Raw genomic sequence first — 17,683 nt, 5'->3', positions numbered from 1 at the left:
AAATGTGCACTGGTGGAGCGAAGGGTGTTGGAACGCTGTAGGACTGAAATCCAATCACAAAAGCTTTATAATTATATCTCACAGTGATTTAATAAAAATAAATTAATTAATTGGGGGGAAAAAAAAAACGACTGCATGTTCTAACATCCAGGGATCATCGGCGTCCTCCGAGATTCAGATAACCCATCTGTGCTCCTGACAGAGAGCAGAGAGGGAAGGGGAAGTGGGGTGGGGCTTAGAGTTTTCCTCTAAATACCCTTGCCCAGGGGCTGGAGCGATAGCACAGCGGGTAGGGTGTTTGCCTTGCACACAGCCAACCTGGGTTCGATTCCCAGCATCCCATATGGTTTGCCTGGGTGCAAGAAAGTCCAGCCCAGAAGCTCTGTCAGAGTGAGAGGCTGGAGGCCTTGGTCCCACAGGAGACAGCAGCGATGAGCCCCACTGGGCCTCAGGGAAACTCGCAGGAGGGAACTCGCCACCCCACGCACGCCCCCAACTCCTCTTGAAAGGAGGAGCTAACGGGAAGGAACAGACCTTTTATCTGAGAAGAGTTCTCGTCTCTGTTTCCCTTGATGATGTGGACAACCCCACAGAGGATGTCAGGCTTCGTGAGGGATTACAATTTCGGTGATTTAACATCATCAAACCGAACAGCAAGAGGGACTCCAGGGAAGAGGGCACTGACCTTGCATGTGGCCGACCTGGGTTTAGTCCCCGGCTTCCCATACAGTCCCTGAGCCTTCCAGAAGTGATCCCTGAGCACAGACCCAGGAGTAAGCCCTGAGCACTCTGAGTGTGCCCCCCCCACACACACAAAATAAACGTCACAACAGGAGCCTCTAAGAGCTACTGATCACTGTTAACATACATGATTCTAAAACTCACGTCTGCTTGAGCTTATTTCATTCTGAAGGCTGCTCAGTGTGGTAGTGATAGAATAACATCCCTAGATAGGATTTGAACCCAGCTCCAGAGGCTGTGTCCAACCATTATGCCCCTTGGCCACATAGCAGGACACCTCTCCCGGGGGATGTGCTAGCAAGCTTGCAGAGCGCCAGAAAGGCTGTCCCAGCTCCAGAGCGCCTCCTTGCCTTGTGCTTCCTATATCCTACCACCACCTCCACCCTAATCCTAAACACATGGGCCCGTCAATAAAAATACAGATGGAGAGATAAGGCAGAGCTGAGAGACAGACACAGAGGAAGAGACGCAGATAAAATACCTGACTTCAGGCTCTGAGCTTAAAATCTGTGGGGTCCATGATTCCCCTGAAACAATACTCAAATGTCACAGGATGTGCCTTTGTCTGGGAAAAGAGTCCTAAGCTTTCTTTTTTTTTTTTTAATTTGGGTTGGGGCTGTGGGGTTGCACATACCCAGCTATGCTCAGAGCTTATTCCTGGCTCTGCACTTGGGAATCACTCCTGGAAGTGCTCAGGGGCCTATATGTGGTGCTGGGGATAGAACCCAGGTGGTGTCACCCACCGTGCTGCCTCTCCAGCCGCAAGAATCCCGAACTTTCACCCAGTGGAGATTCGGAGCAGCCGCGCACGACACGGCCCCTCTGCTCCTTAAAGACTATGATCCAGGAGGTTCTACTAACCCATTTTGGCACCCAGAGACTTATAGAAATGCATCTAGACTGTAAACTGAGCTAAAACAACAGAAATCCAAAACCACACGGCCGCGATAGCGGCCGCACGAGCTCCTATAATCTTCATTCTCAGCCATGGAAAACAAACTATCAAATGATGCCTTTTCAGCAGGTTTGATTGCTGGAGAACAATAGTTCTCTGTTGAAATATTGAATGTATCAAAAGTATAGAGAGAATAAAGTGAAGATCATTGGCCACTCAGTTGCTGGGGGGGCGATGGGAGGGGGTATATTGGGGTTCTTGGTGGGGGAACAGGGGCACTGGTGAAGGGATGGAGTTTTGATCATTATATGACTGACACTTAAACCTGAAAGCTTTGTAACTTTTGTCACGGTGATTCAATAAAATAAAATTTAAAAAAAAAAAAAAAAGAATCCCGAGCTTTCTGCAAATGCTCAGTGCACCCATGTCCCAGGTAAGGGTGGCCGCTTTCCACGGCCGCTTCCTTCCCCCGCAATGTGGCGCATGATGCTCTCTCTTTCTTCCTCCGGGACCATCTCAGGCGTGATGCAGCCTCTCCCTTTTAGTCTCGATGGAGAGCAGGCGGGAAGCCAAGAACACCGTGACACCGAGAGTGTCTCTGGAAGTCGCCAGTGCGCCTCAGCTGCCGTTGGTGGCAAACGGCCCTGCTGCACCCTGCAAACACAAAACACGAGGGAGTGGGTGCCCTGCTGGACGCCGGGCGCGGGACTGTCCTAACAGGACCGTGTTGTAGGCACAACCGTCACTGTCCCCGTGATTGCTCTGAAGCAGGACGAGCTGTGAGAGCAGAAGCGGGGCTGCCCGTGCGTCCACGGTGGGTCCGGCTGAAGCAGAGAGGCCCCGCTGTGTGTGTCCAGCCCACCCACTGCAATATTCACTTTGGCCAGGACAGACCCTCCTGCCCCAGCAGGAAACTCGGCAAGCTCCTGACAGCATCTTTTTCTCGCCCAGATTTTAACATTGGCACCCCTGGGAGAAAGGTGCATCCAACAAGATTTTCCTGAAAAATGAGTCCTCCAGGATGTAAGAGTTTGAGTCCAAAGACACTACACTCGCTGGTGGGCTTCCTTCCTGCCCACCTCCATGAGATTCCTGGGACACAGACATGCCCTGATCATGGCCTGATCATGTCGACTTCTAAGCCGGACACACACACACACACACACACACACACACACACACACACACACACACACACACAGGAAACAGAAAGACTCTCCTATCTCTCCCTCTTTCCCTCTCTCTCTCCCTCTCTCCACTCTCTCTTCCTCTATCTGCCTCCCTCCCTCCCTCTCTCCTTTACTCCCTCCCTCCCTCCCTCCCTCTCTCTCTCCCTCTCTCCCTCTCTCTCTCCCACCCCCCCCCTCTCTCTCACAGCTACATTAATGCTGCCAAGCCATGGAGAAGAGCTGAGAAATCCATAAACACCCTGGAAATACCTGCAAAATTATGAACCCCTATTCAAATGCCTTTGTGAAAAGGGCTGCAGTTTTCATACCATTCCTCGAGGACTCCACCACCCACTCCCATCCAAACGACCAGCAAAAGATGAAGGACGTGCACTTGAGTGGGGTCAAAGAGGAAGAACGTGCAATTGAGTGAGGTCAGAGACAAAGAATGTGCACTTGGAGAGGGTCAGAGAGGACGCGTATGCATTTGAGTGGGGTCAGGGAGGAAGAACACACACTTGGATGGGGTCAGAGAGGAAGGCTGTCCGCTCGAGCAGGGAGGCACTGGGGTCACATCCAGCTGGACACCATAGGACAGAGTGGAGCCATCAGCTGTGAATCCATGGAACTCACTCGATCACTGCAATCCGACGGCTTTCTAGACTCTCCGTGACTCTGACTTACTTGTGGCCTGCCTAGGGGTGGTACCGGCTTCCGTGGCTCTTCAGCCACCTGGGCAGGTGACACGTCCTTAGCCTTCCTTCTCCTCCACCCGCGGATGGAGCAGGAGAGCCATGCCGATTAGGAAAGGCCACACAAATCAGCTCCCTGGGAAGTCGTTCCGGCGACTCTGCAACGGGAAGACTCTTCGTGTAACTCAGAATGACGGAGCCCAGAACTCGCAGCGTGGGTCTTTAGACGGCAGGCGCCCGCTGCTGTTGGAGGTGTCGCCGGGTGATTAGCAGTGGAGAAGGACCAGCGGCAATTTTCCCGGATAGTTTGGAAACTGTTCTGATTATTATTTTTATCTCGCAGGATTCATTAAGGCTGTTCAAAAGAGTCTTCCGCAAGAGGTGAACTGCAATCATTTTTATGAGCTCTGCCACAGCTCACACATTAGCTATATTTCACACATCAGGAACTCAGTCACCACAATAAAAGAGACAGTTTGATGCAATGAAAGGAAAAAATTAGGCTGGGAATTGTGCGTCTGAAGCCATGATGTCAGTCCCTCTGTGAACCAGAGCTTCCTGTCCAGGGGTGGGTGGCCAGGAGGAAGCTGCTGCCCTTAACGAGGAATGCCCCAGGGCCAGTGGCTGGCACACGCTCCCCTCAACCCCACCATCTAACACCCGGCCTCATGCGCTGTGGACGTTTGATAGCGGCCTGGTGCTAGGGACAGGGGCGTCCCTGGGCGTCTGAACAAAGGTCCCGTTTAGGCCTCAGCTTTCCTCCCTGTGAAACGATGGCGGCCACAGAAGATCCTTTGGACGTGCCAGTGAGCTACTGTCCACCATCCAGCCCCAGACACGTGGCTGGACAATCCTCCTGACAGGGGCACTGGGGCAGAGTGAGAGGCAGACCGTGGACTCAGGTGCTGGCAGAATCTCTCAACTTCGATCCGAAGGATTAAACTTGGACTGTTGCATGGCGGTGGGGACAAGCAACCATCAGGGCCCATGGAGGCCACTCCAGGAGCTGGACACCAGGCAGGCTTGATGCTCTGGTGCTTCTTCTGCCCTGCGATGTGAGAGACCATCAGGGCTGCACCCAGGGGTGCTGGGTGGGAGTCATGTAAAGCTGGGGTCAAACTCCCCGGGCCTCACACATGCACCCCATCCTCTGAGCCCCTGCCCTCCGTGTCCCCAGAGGAGACACACGGGGACCGAACGTCCTACTCCCAAGCTAGTGGTCACGTCCTGCCCACATCCAATTATCTGCACTCCCGCGGGCACTGTCCCCCAAGCTCATTCTGATTCAAGAGTCCATCCATGGCCAGAAAATGAAGGTAAGAGTGGGCAGCCCCAGGACAGGGCAGCGGGGAGGCCACCCAGGGGGCCTGGGGGCTCCTAACCAGGACCCTGAGGACAGGAAGGCGGCTGTGGCTTCCTCGACACAGGCCAGGGGGCTGCCGTAGAACCAACGGCACCAACACACCAAGAACTGGCTCCTCCGTCCCCTCCACGCCCTTCCCTTCCCTGCTGGGTCTGTGAAGCGTTCGGGGGCCACAGAGAGCTCTGAGGTCACTGCGCTGGGGACGCTGCCTTCCCCGTCCCCTGCTGCTCACACGCCCTGGCTGATGGGCCTCTGGGGGCCTTCGAGGGCCAAAAGCTGGCTCTGAAATTGTCATTGATGCCATCAGAGCAGAGGAGAGGGAGGCTGGGAGGGGGAGGCTCCTTCCTCTGAAGGGGATGCCAGGGACACCGAGAGATCTGTCCAAGGGGGTCTCTATGAGTTCAAACCCACGGGCCCTTCCTGGCTCAGGGGCAGGGCGTGCTGGCCTGGACCCAGCACCTCAGCATTCAGAAAGGTCCCCGCAGAGCAGGGCTGCGGCCGGCCCTGAGACATGTCCTTCCTCTTCTCTTCCCATCTGAGCAAGGGTGCCAGCGGTCATTTGCTCACTTCCGCGAGAGTCTGTGCTCCATTTAGGCCAGGGGGCTCCAGGGGCACCCCTGGGGGAAGAGGGTGCCACTTGGTGGGCCCTGTGGAGTGGCCGGGCTAAAGGCAGGAGGGCGGAAGCAGGAGGGGGCGGTTTGTCGGGGACTGTTTGTTGGGGACTGTTTCTGAGCTGGGGGCTCTGAACCCTTGCACAGGCCCCTTCCTGCCTCTCCACGTGCCCCCCCGCCACACCCACTGCCACCAACGGGCCCCCTGGCCTCATCCCTCTCCCCTCTGGCTTAGGTTCCCAGCCCGGGAACTACTCCCCCTAATACTAGGGCCGGGTAGTGAGTCTTTAAGCGCCTATTTTGAGAGGGAGGCAGGGAGTCAACCAGCCTGCTGACACGGGACAGGGTCCAGCCCAAGGTCTAAGAAGACACAGCGAGGACACGGGTGCAGAGCATGCTGCCCTCTGTGACCAGGTCAGTGAAGAGAGAGACTCCAGCAGAGACGGAGACACACCCGCTGGGCTAGGGCTGCTCTCTGTGGAGGAAACCCAGGAGGGCTCCTTGGAAAAGGCGGCATTTAAACAAGCGAGAAAGACCAACGGCCTTGATCCAGAGACACAGCAGTGAATCCCGGAAGACAGAAGCTCAGCAGAAATCTCTCCGGACCCCCAGATGGAGCCAGTTCCACCGGGGTCCCTCAGAAGGAGCGGGTGCACCCTCTCCACCCACTTTAGATTAAACCCCGGTGGCCACGAGCTTCCAGAAGCAAGACCCAGGTAGGCAGGTTCAAGGACTGAATGGCAGCAGTAGAGGCGGGCATCCCTTCCCATCTCCCTGCCCGCTTGGGGTCCTGGCCGTCACGCCCACAACCTGCCTCTGGGCACCCTCGCAGCGCATCAGTGGCCTTGATCGAGCAACTCCCAAGTGAATCTCCAAATGGATTAGCTCCCTACAGAGATGTCTCTGGCCCCCGACCATTTACAATCTTAGAGTTCCGGAAGCGCATGGCTGAGCAACCTCTCGGGATGTTCACAATAAGCAATAGAAAATAAACGATCTCACATCTGCCCCTGGCAGGCAGGCTTGAATGGTGGTGGGAAAATTCCACATAATGGTGATGGGAAGGTGTGATGGTGGTGGGGTTGGTGTTGAAATATTGAATGTAATTGATTAAGGTGAACAACCTTATGAAAATAATTTTTTTTAAAAAAGGACCCACTCGGGTTGAAAGCTACGTGCCAAAAGTAGACTATAGATTGAATATGATGGCCACTCAATACCTCTATTGCAAACTACAACACCCAACAGGAGAGAGAACAAAAGGGAATGCCCTGCTGCAGAGGCAGGGTGGGGTGGTGGGGGTTGGGGTGGGAGTGGTGGGAGGGATACTGGGATCATTGGTGGAGGAGAATGGGCACTGGTGAAGGGATGTAAACTAAATACAAACATGAAAGTTCATAAGTTTGTAACTGTACCCCCATGGTGATTCACTAATAAATTTTTTTTTAAAAAAGAAGTAGCACTGTAGCACTGTCTTCCCGTTTGCTCGAGTGGGCACCAGTAATGTCTCCATTGTGAGACTTGTTTTTACTGCTTTTGGCATATTGAATATGCCATGGGGAGATTGCCAGGCTCTGCTGTGCGGGCGGGATACTGTCGGTAAGCAAGTAAGAGTTTCAGCTAAAAAAAATAAATAAGAAATAAACAAGCAAAAAAATAGACTAAAGAAAGGAATCGTCTAGCAAGACTGAAAATAGGACATCTGCCACATTCCACAGCACTGGGCGTCTTCCTCTGTGGTTTGGGGCACAGCTGGTGGCACTCAGAGGCGTTTCCCAGCATGATACTCAGGGCTCATTCCTAGCTCTGTGCTGTAGGACCATGCAGTGTCAGGGGTTGAACCCAGAACCTTCTGCCTGCAAAGCATGAGTGAAATCCAGCCCGTTGGCTGCACTTCCTCCCTCCCGCCACACTTGCACTTTGAATGGTGATAAACCGTGATGCTGGTCACAGGGCCTGTGGTCTTGGCCGAAACCAACACTACCATCCTCCGTCACTGCAGCTTGAAAATTAGAAGGTCTGGGGCTAGAGCGATAGCACAGCGGATAGGGCGTTTGCCTTGCATGCAGACAACCTGGGGTCAATTCCCAGCATCCCAGATGGTCCCCCAAGCACCGCCAAGGGTAATTCCTGAGTGCAGAGCCAGGAGTAACCCCTGTGCATCACTGGGTGTGACCCAAAAAGCCAAAATATTAGAAGGTCTGCTCTGGGGGCAGGGACGGGAGGCCGGGAACTGCTGGACCAGAGACCTGGGGCACCAGGGACAGTGAGAAGAAGCAGAGGAAATCGGGAGAATCCCCATGAAACGGGCTGGTGATCGCACCCTCAGCTTCATGGGAACCCCAGAGGCTGTCTGCAAGCACCCCGGGGCCCAGGGGCCATCCCTGGAGACCAGGCACTGAGTAGACTCCATCCTGAAGAATAGGGTGCTCCCTGGCATATGGGAGTTTGGGGTGGGGTTCGCAGGAATGGGTTGTCTTAGATGAGATCATGCCCCAATGTCCCCTGATATTCTTTACAACATCCCCTCAAGGGCAACCGGTTTTCACTCTGCAGCCGGGATTCAACGGGCCTTCATTGAGCCCTGTTCCTTTTCTGCCAGTCATCAAGGTGGCTGTATCACTGTATCACTGTATCACTATCACCCCGTTGTTCATTGTTTTGCTTGAGTGGGTACCAGTAACGTCTCTATTCATCCCAGCCCTGAGATTTTAGCAGCCTTTCCGTACTCATCCTTCCCAACGGTGCAGCATTGGAGGCTCTTTTAGGGTCAGGGGAATGAGACCCATCGTTGTTACTGTTTTTGGCATATTGAATGCACCACGGGGAGCTTGCCAGGCTCTGACGTGTGGGCAGGAAACTCTCGGTAGCTTGCCGGGATCTCCAAGAAGGAGAACTAGACTATAAGGTCCCTTTTGCGTCCATGGGTCTCTAAAGCCACATTCACAGACTGAGACACATCACCTATCGGGAACTCGTAATGTTCAACTGCAGAGACATGGGCCAACCTGAAACTCATCCTCCCTGCTCAGGGCTGTTTAGCTTGGACACACCTAGCAGTGCTCAAGGGTCCCTCCTGGGGGCTACGGGGATCATAAACAATGCCAGGGATGGAACCTGGGTTGGCCATCAGCAAGGCAAGCGCGCTAACCACTGTCCTATCACCCTGGACCCCTTCCTCCCCACTGGGAAGGAAGACCCACGTGGACGGGGCTGTGGATAAAGGCAGCTGGAAGGAGGTGGAGGAACAGTGCAGAGACGCAGCCGCAGACGTGAACGCGTGTGCGAGAAGCGAGGGAGCGTGTGGGCAGAGCCGTGGCTTTGGCGGGAGCACGCGGTGAGGAGCCGGGGTGTGGAGAGACAGATAACCGCTCCCCCCTGCAGCCCCCACGGCGGCTAAGCCGCTTAGCAGGCAGGAGAGCGGCTATATGGTCAGCCTGATTAGCATATCTTAATTGGGAATTAAATTGCCATCCCTGAAAATATGGGAAGCCTCAAATTCGGGAGGCGAAGTCTTCCATTTAAATGCCACGCCAGCGCCGTGCTTCCTTCCCTGGCCTCTTTCTTTCCTTCCTGTCCCCCTGGGAGTCCCGGGCATCTCTGGCCAGACTCTCGGGCCTGTCCGGCTGCCTGGCTGGCCGCAAGGGTGCCGTGTGCATGGCCACCCTCAGCAGAAGCCGCTTCTCCATCTCTGCCCTGGGTCTGCTCCAGATTTTCTTCTCCCGTCTCCAATACATCATTCATTCTCACGCATCTTTGTCATCTCTCGGACTCTCTTTCCTCCTTGTCCTTCTGTTGGTCAGACACGCAAGTTCAACCATCACACACAGAAATTCCCTTAGAGCCCTCAAACATCTTTGCAGCTTTGCAGACGCTGTGGCTTGTGCCCAGGGAAGCCGGGAGGGGCCAGGCTGGGTGCAGCTGCCCGCCTGTTGCGCGGAGCTACAGGTGTTTGCTCGGCCCCACTCATTTCTCACAGCAGGTGGAGACACAGTCTCCGTATTGCCTGCAACAGGACCACTGGAGCAGGCGTGTGGCCGAGACCCGTCTGTACAAAGACACCACGTGCTCTCGGGACAGTGGGACATGCCCACGATTTGCACAGTGGCCCCTCTTCCAGGAAGTGTGTGCGTCTGCAGGGGGTGACCTTCTCCTAGCCCCAAGGGGGTCAGGGAGCCACTGAATGTGGCTCCTCTGTCATCTTGCAGTGGTGGGTCCGATTATTCTAGCAACGCTGGAGCAACGCTGGTGGGTGATGTGGCTGAAAGTGAGATGCGCAGGTCAAACTAAGCTTCCACACGCCCCCATCCCCTCCACCCCCCAGCTCTGTCCTGGGGGTGATGGCTGGATGATCCTACAGGATGACCTCAACAGACACGGAGTTGTGAACATACATCACGTGGGGAAACCGAGGCTGCTGTGGAGGCGTGGGCCCCTCCTCTTGAGGAGTGGCCTAGGCGGCTGGCCACCAAGAGGAGCACTCTTCACTGGCCCCTGGGGATGAGCAAGGACCCCGGGAATCACCCCAGGGTGTCCCTAAGGCATGAAAGGCCTGACCAGCTGCTCCCCAGGGCCAAGAAAACCACATTCTAGCCAGTGCCCTCAAGGAACTGGTCACAGCACCAGGCGAAACAATTGCTCCGAACCAGAAAGATGGACCCAAGTATGGACCTTCAAGTCGTGACTTTCTCTAAGACAACGGGAAATTTTCTGGCTTTCTGGGAAGGGAACAGCGTTACAGCTGTGACTCCCTCATGGTCTCTAAACACCTAACCTGCTGGCAATCGTGGGAAGGAGCTATTTTACAGATTTCAGGGGCAAACCCAGAAATAAAAGGCTATTCAAAAGGTAAAATAGGGGCCGGGGTGATAGTAAGCAGGTGGGTCACTTGCCTTGCACGCAACCAACCCAGGTTCGATTGCTCTGTCCCTCTCGGAGAGCCCAACAAGCTACCAAGAGTATCCCGCCCGCATGACAGAGCCTGGCAAGCTCCCCGTGACATATTTGGTACGCCAAAAACAGTAATAACAAGTCCCACAGTGGAGACGTTACTGGTGCCCACTCGAGCAAATCTATGAGCAACGGGATGACAATGACAGAATATCACTTGTCACTTGTCATCCCATTGTTCACCAGTTTGCTTAAGCAGGCACATAAATAATATATATGTAAATAAAAATGTTTCTGTAAATATAAAACATATATTTACACATATTTGTATTTAAAACATATGTGTAGGGGCTGGAGCGATAGTACAGCAGGTAGGGTGTTTGCCTTGCATACGACTGACCCAGGTTCTATTCCCAGCATCCCATACGATCCCCCAAGCACCGCCAGGAGTAATTCCTTATTGCAGAGCCAGGAGTAACCCCTGTGCATCACCAGGTGTTACACAAAAAGAAAACAAAATCTGTATTAAATTATATTTAATATACTTAAAACATATATTTTAGTATATAATATATATTATTTAATATATGTATAATGTAGAATGATTTAAAACAAAATATATAAATAACAAATAAATATATATGTAAAGGTACAGTAACATATCTGGGGGCGGGTAGAAGAAACAGTACAGGGTCTTGTAGAGGCACTTGTTTGCATGCAGTCGGCCCTGGTTCGATCCCCACATGTGGTCTCCCGAGCACAGCAAGGAGTGACCCCAGAGCACAGAGGCGTAAGCAAGCCCTGAGCACTGCCGGGGCGGCCCCAAGTCCAAATCAAAGATGTCTCTGGTTACTGCATGTCCAGGACTGCACGTCCCGGGCACAGCTGAGTGTCAGACTGAGCGGGAGTGACATCAGCACAGTCCTGCTCTTAGCAACCACCTGTCACTCGGGAGGCAAAGCTAAGGAACAGGAGACGCGGCTACGTGTGGGCACAGATGCCACGGGAGCACCTGCAGGGCGTGTGGAAGACACTGTTCCAGGACCCTCACCCTCTCAACACTTAGAAAGGACTCACAGAGCGGGGTGCGCCCCCGTGTGCTGGGGGAGAGGGAGTCACGGTCCTGCAGGGAACGTGTGCCCCTTCAGAGCAGCCAGGAAGACGCTTCCATGGCCGGAGGTCCTGTCTCCATTCGCCTGCAAGGACATGGGGCAGGGATTGGGAAGGCTGCCACGGCACTGTGCCAGGAGATCTTGAGTCCACCAGATTATACCGAGCCTGGGAGGACAGACTGAGGCTTGGGGCTGATCCCTCAGATCACAGGGAGCCCCTGGGTGCTTAGAGTAGAGCAATGGCCCCAGAGAGGGTCCACCGTCAGGATGGGCTACCGCCCCCCACTTCTCCTTCCTCCAGCAGCACCAGCACTCAGCCCCACAAACCACCACCCCCACCACCATGGAAGCTCTTCCACCTGCCTTGCTTCAGAGACCCATAAATAAATCCCGAAAGAGATCAGAAGCTGCAGTTAAGCTCAGGCCTGTGCAATGCTGTACAGATGAGGGCGTATTGGAGAGTTTGCTGCCGCCCACCCCAGCTAGAGCCTCGGGAAGCCGCTTGCTCCCATGATCCAAAATCGCCACCATGCCCCTGGCCGAGCCCCACTGTCCCAGGACAGACATCACCAAGATAATTAACCTGCTGAAAAGTCAGGTATGCAGGTTTTGTAACTGAAGTCTCCAGGCCTTCTCAGAGTCAGGATAAGCTACCTCCCCACACCTCCCCATACTTCCAGAAACCCCAGAAGTCACATCCACAACCCAAAGCCTCCACCCAGTTGCAGACCTATAGTAGCACTGTAGCACTGTCGTCCTGTTGTTCATCGATTTGCTCAAGCGAGCACCAGTAACATCTCCATTGTGAGACTTGTTGTTACTGTTTTTGGCATATCGAACACGCCATGGGTGGCTTGCCAGGCTCTGCTGTGCAGGCGGAATACTCTCAATAGCTTGCCAATTTCTCCAAGAGGGACAGAGGAATCAAACTCGGGTTGGCTGTGTGCAAGGCAAACGCCCTACCTGTTGCAAACCATAAGGCACAAAAGGAGAGTGAGAGCAGGAAGAAAGGGGCCTGCCACAGAGGCAGACAGTGGGGAGGAGAGCTAGAAGGCAGGGAAACCAAGGATATTGGTGGTGGGAAATGTGCACTGGTGGTGGAGGGATGGGTGATGGAACATTGTATAACTGAAATCCAATCATGAATAGCTTTGTGATGGTTTTATGAATGAGAGAGAGAGGCAGGGAGAGAGGAAGAGGGAGAGGGAGAGAGAGGGAGAGGGCGAGAGAGGGCGAGGGAGAGGGAGAGGGAGAGAGAGAGAGAGAGAGAGAGAGAGAGAGAGAGAGAGAGAGAGAGAGAGAGAGAGAGAGAGAGAGAGAGAGAGAGAGAGAGAGAGAGAGAGATTGTCCACAGGCAGGGAAACAGGGAAATCAAAATCAACTCGGGCTGATTTCCATCATCCCCACCAGGGGGCGCACTTAGACTAACAACCAGAATATACCAGAAAAGCCGCCTTCTGGATTGTGCAGGTCGGGAACTAAGGCTGGACAGTGAATGACAGTGGATGAGGCGGGCTAGGGGAGCCCAGGGCACAAGTCAGGGCTGGAGGCATGAGATTGTGACCTTCCCGGGAAACTTGCATTTGAGCTACAAGACGGTCAAGAGAGAAGTAGGAAAACCACGTTGAACTGCCGGCTCTGTTGTGTGCTCGGTGCATGCCTGTGTTTCCAGAGCCGATTCTGCAGGAGGATTCCGCCCCCAGGCTCACCTTAGAGCCACAAGCAAGTCAGTCCGGCAGGTCGGGCCTGGGACTCTTCTCCGGGCGAACTTCCATCACCCAGGATGCAGGGTGCAAACAGGACCGCTCGCTTCCTGCCCTCTGAGCACGCACGTGCCTTGCCGTGGGGGCAATGCGGCCACTCGGACCCTCGTCAGGCTGTGAAACAACCAGATCGGAGTGTGCCGGATGTGGGAAGGCCGGGGCAGACCCGGCTGGTACCTGAAAGCCTCTCTGAGCAGGTAGCGATAAAGGCCCCAAAGGATGAGAATGAAATCTAGCAAGGGCAAGCCCTGCAGAGGGAAGAATTCCCCCAGCCGAGGGCAGGCCACACTCCCCTGGCCCTGAGACAGGAAGGAAACATCAGCAAGGCTGGACTGGAGCCGGAGGAGGGGGCCAGATCCCCAAAGCGCCAGGCGCTCCTGCCAGGAATCTGCTCTTTCATCTGATTGGTCAGTTGGCTGTTTGGGGGCGGGGTACACCCAGTGGTGCTCAGGGCTTACTCCTGGCTCAGAGATCACTCCTTATGGAGCTCAGGGGACCAGAGAGGGTGCCTGGGATCGAACCTGGGTCAGCAGTGTGCAAGCAAGTGTCTTAGCCTGTTCATATCTCCAGTATTTTATTTTAACCTACAGGAACTCATTCCCAGGCCCAGGCCCCCAGCTGACCTTGGTAGGACCACCACGAAGGTTTAAAGGGAAGTAACAGGGGCCAGAATGATAGTATGGGGGGGGGGGTTGGCAGGGGACGGGGGGGGGGTGGGGTAGGAGTAAGGCACTTGTCCACACACGGTCAACCTGGCCTCTATCCCGGGTACCACACAGAGACAGGAGTAAGCCCTGAGCACCCTGAGATGGGGCCCAACGTCAACCCCCAGTTGACATTGGGCCAATCAAAACATTCTGGATTCTGTCATTCTAAGGGAGGAGAAAACTAGGGTGGTGGGTCGGGGTTCGGAGGGAAGGTGACCCAAGACTCCAGGCCTAGCTGCCAATCCAGCAGTCTCCGTACCCCACAGGGAACATAGGCCAACACCCTCCTTCCAGGAAAATAGACAGAGACTCCTACACGCACTGTGATTTTCCTCTACATGTTATAATTTCTATTAGCACTGCAGCCCTGTCACTGTCAGCCCTTTGTTCATCAATTTGCTTGAGCGGGCACCAGTAACGTCTCCATTGTGAAGCTTGTTGTTACTATTTTTGGCATATTGAATACACCACAGGGAGCTTGCCAGGCTCTGCCATGCAGGCGGGATACTCTCGGTAGTTTGCCGGGCTCTCTGAGAGGGACGGAGGAATCCAACCCGGGTCGGCCACGTGCAAGGCAAACACCCTACCCACTGTGCCATCACTCCAGTCCATAATATCTATTATAAACTTTAATTTCTAAGCTAGACATATTATTACCCACAATAGTTAGTAACTGAAACAAATCAATGTTACATCATTCTATGTATATTAGATAAATATAGGGCCGGAGTGATAGCACAGTGGGTAGGGTGCTTGCCTTGCACAAGGTCGACCAGGGCTTGATTCCCCAGCACCCCATGTGATCCCCGAGCCCTCCAGGAGTGATCCCTGAGCACAGAGCCAAGAGAAAGTCCTGAGCATGGCTGGGTGTGGCCAAAGAAACCAAAAAAATAACATAAATATAAACAAAGATATGTGCATATATGGAGAGAGATCTCCATGTGTACATTTTTATTTTACTTAATGTTTGGGGCTATAGCTGAGAGTGAGTAACTAAAATCAAGCAAAGTTGAAACACAAACAAGTCAATGGAGCAGGCACCTGACTTTCATATCTTCATGCTAAGTATGTTTCACTCGGACACAGGATGGACACCAGTCCCGAGCAGCAGGCCTGTTTAACAGGTGAGCTGGAGTGGTCTTTTTTTTTTAATTTATTTTTTAATTTGTGAATCACCGTGAGGGTACAGTTACAGATTTACACATTTTCGTGTTTGTGTTCCCCTCATACAATGTTCGAGAGCCCATCCCTCCACCAGTGTCCATTCTCTGCTACCAATGAACCCAGTATCCTTCCTACCCCCCAGTCCCATCCCCCCACCCCACCTCTGTGGCAGGGTATTATTCCCTTTTGTTCTCTCTCTCCTTTGGGGTACTGTGGTTTGCAATAGTATTGAGTGGCCATCGTGTTCAGTCTCTAGGCTACTTTCAGCACGCATCTTCCTCCCCTCGCGGGATCTCGAGATGGAATCGTCTTGGTGGGTTCTAGTGTCCTTCACCCTAACACATGGCAGCCCAGGGAAGGTAGGAAAAATACTTTGCAGACCAGCTGCCACCTAAGACAGAAACAAAACCAACACAAGTGATATTTTAGTGGCTAAATCCAACGTTAGAGATGATCATTTCCAGCTCATGCCAGCATCTGCTGCTGCATGTGTGTGTGTGTGGTGGGGAGGGTGGGGGGAATGAGGGTGCATTGTCGTTTGCTGGGGCCTGGGGGGAGGCCACACTTGCACTTGCACAGGGGATCTCGTGGGATGCTGGTGAGCCCCAGCCCCAAGAATGCCTTTTGGCAGAACACTGGGAAACTTCTGTGGAGCACAGGAAAAGCAGGGACACACACCGTGATGCGATGCGATGCGGAACCATTAATGAATCAACCAACGAAGCAATTGGCACATCAACAGCCCCGCGTGCCATCCACGCGGCCGTGCCGGGCTCGGCAGAGAGCTTCCCTGTCACCGCAGACGCTGCCCTAAAGGTTGCTCCAGCCCCGATTGGCTCTGGACTGCTGAGAGGAGGCGTGGCCCGGGGCCCCTGGAGCACCACGCACCCCTGGAGCACGTGTGAGGATTGGTGGGTGTGCAGACTCCCAGCTCCCCCCGGAGCCTTGGGAGAGCTCCTTCTCCGTCAGCTCACAGCCCCGAGAGGACCACGCCTGAGCGATGCTCATAGCGCTATTTTTACTGATGACCTAATGGCTTCCGAAATCCTTCCAAGAACTCCTGGAAGGACTTTCCATGGGCGGGTCTGCTCCCCCAAGTCTGGGTGGGTCCCCTCCTGGGTGGAAGTTCTATTTTTAACCTGGGGTGGGTAGATGACTTGATCTTTCCCAGAGATGGCGGAGGCCACCGTGGCCATGAGGGACAGAACACACACCCTTTCCTGGCTGTGCCCAACACACTGAGTCCCGTCTCCCCACCTGACCCCCTTTTCAGGTCCTAAGAAAAAGGAGAAAGGTGAATAGTAATGAAAAGGTACGCAGGCTGGCTTTTTTATTACATGAGAAAGTCTGCTAAGGGGCTCAGGGCCTAGGGAACACAGCGATAAAACTGAAACTGGTCAAGACATTGTGATTTTGCAGCAAAATCACACTTTGCTTAATGCCATTTCAAGCCGAATGTCAATTTTCACAAAAACGAAAAGCTCCACCTCAGGGTGCTGACATGGTCTTAGGAGACTTTTGTGTAGTTTTTTACTGGCTGGACTTTTCCTAATTCACCCCCCCCCCTTTTTTTTTACAAAGGATTATAATAACATGATCATGTTCTATCTACTGCCGCTTTATTTCTAAGCAAAATTGAAAATATTTTATAAGAAAGCTGCAAGGTTGGTGAATCAGCCGTCCTCCCTCCCAATCTATTTCTCTGGGGTGCACATGACTGGCAGCTATGGGAAAGGGGATTTAACCACAGCCAGAGTCCGTGCCGCAGAGCCTGAATGGGGGAGAGACAGATGAGCACTGGAACCTGGGGGTCCCAGGCTTAGCAGTGGGGGGCATGCAGATCTGCAGGCCCTGCTTTCTCGCCACTGGCAAGCTCCTTCCTGTGGAAAGGGGGGTAGGGCTGCCACTTCCAAAGCTAAGTCTTTCCCTGACATCTAGTGTCAAAGCCTGATATGACAGACTAGGACCCAGACTCTGGCTGGAAAGAGGGGCCTTAGTTTGCAAATTGGGTGAGCACACACCACACACACACCCCTCGGGTAAGGAGCCGCCAGTTCAACCACCTTCCAGGAAACCCATATCAAGAAAGAGCAGTGTAAGAGGAAAAGGCATCACCTGATTGCAAAAAAGATCCAATATTGACCCAAGAGTGATAGAGCATGCTCTGACTGATGTCCCTCTCAACTGGAAAAAAAAAAAGTCAGAAATCCTTGCTTGTATTTTTATGAATTGATTCTTATTCTGGGTCCTGTCCAACCCACTCTCTGCCTGAACAACATAACCTTCTGACTCTTGATTTCTCTGACATGTGGCATTTACCCAGAATATATAATATAGGTCAACAGATGCCAAGGTCAAAGGGGGCAGGGAGGGCTCTGTCGAGTTCCACTGCTTGACTGGTCAGCCTCATCTCCCCTACATACACAGACACACACACACACACACACACACACACACACACACACACTCAGCACCATGCACTATGTCTCACCACAGTGCTCACAGGCAAGTTTACATCCCCAATCCTCGTTTATAGCTATTTGAGGACTCCTTTTTGCTCCCCAGAGAGCTGTCAG

The sequence above is a fragment of the Sorex araneus genome, chromosome 10 (genome assembly GCF_027595985.1).
Source record: "Sorex araneus isolate mSorAra2 chromosome 10, mSorAra2.pri, whole genome shotgun sequence".
In the NCBI taxonomy this organism is placed as follows: Eukaryota; Metazoa; Chordata; class Mammalia; order Eulipotyphla; family Soricidae; genus Sorex; species Sorex araneus.
The sequence above is the reverse complement of the archived record's forward strand: the minus strand, read 5'-3'. Positions refer to the sequence as shown.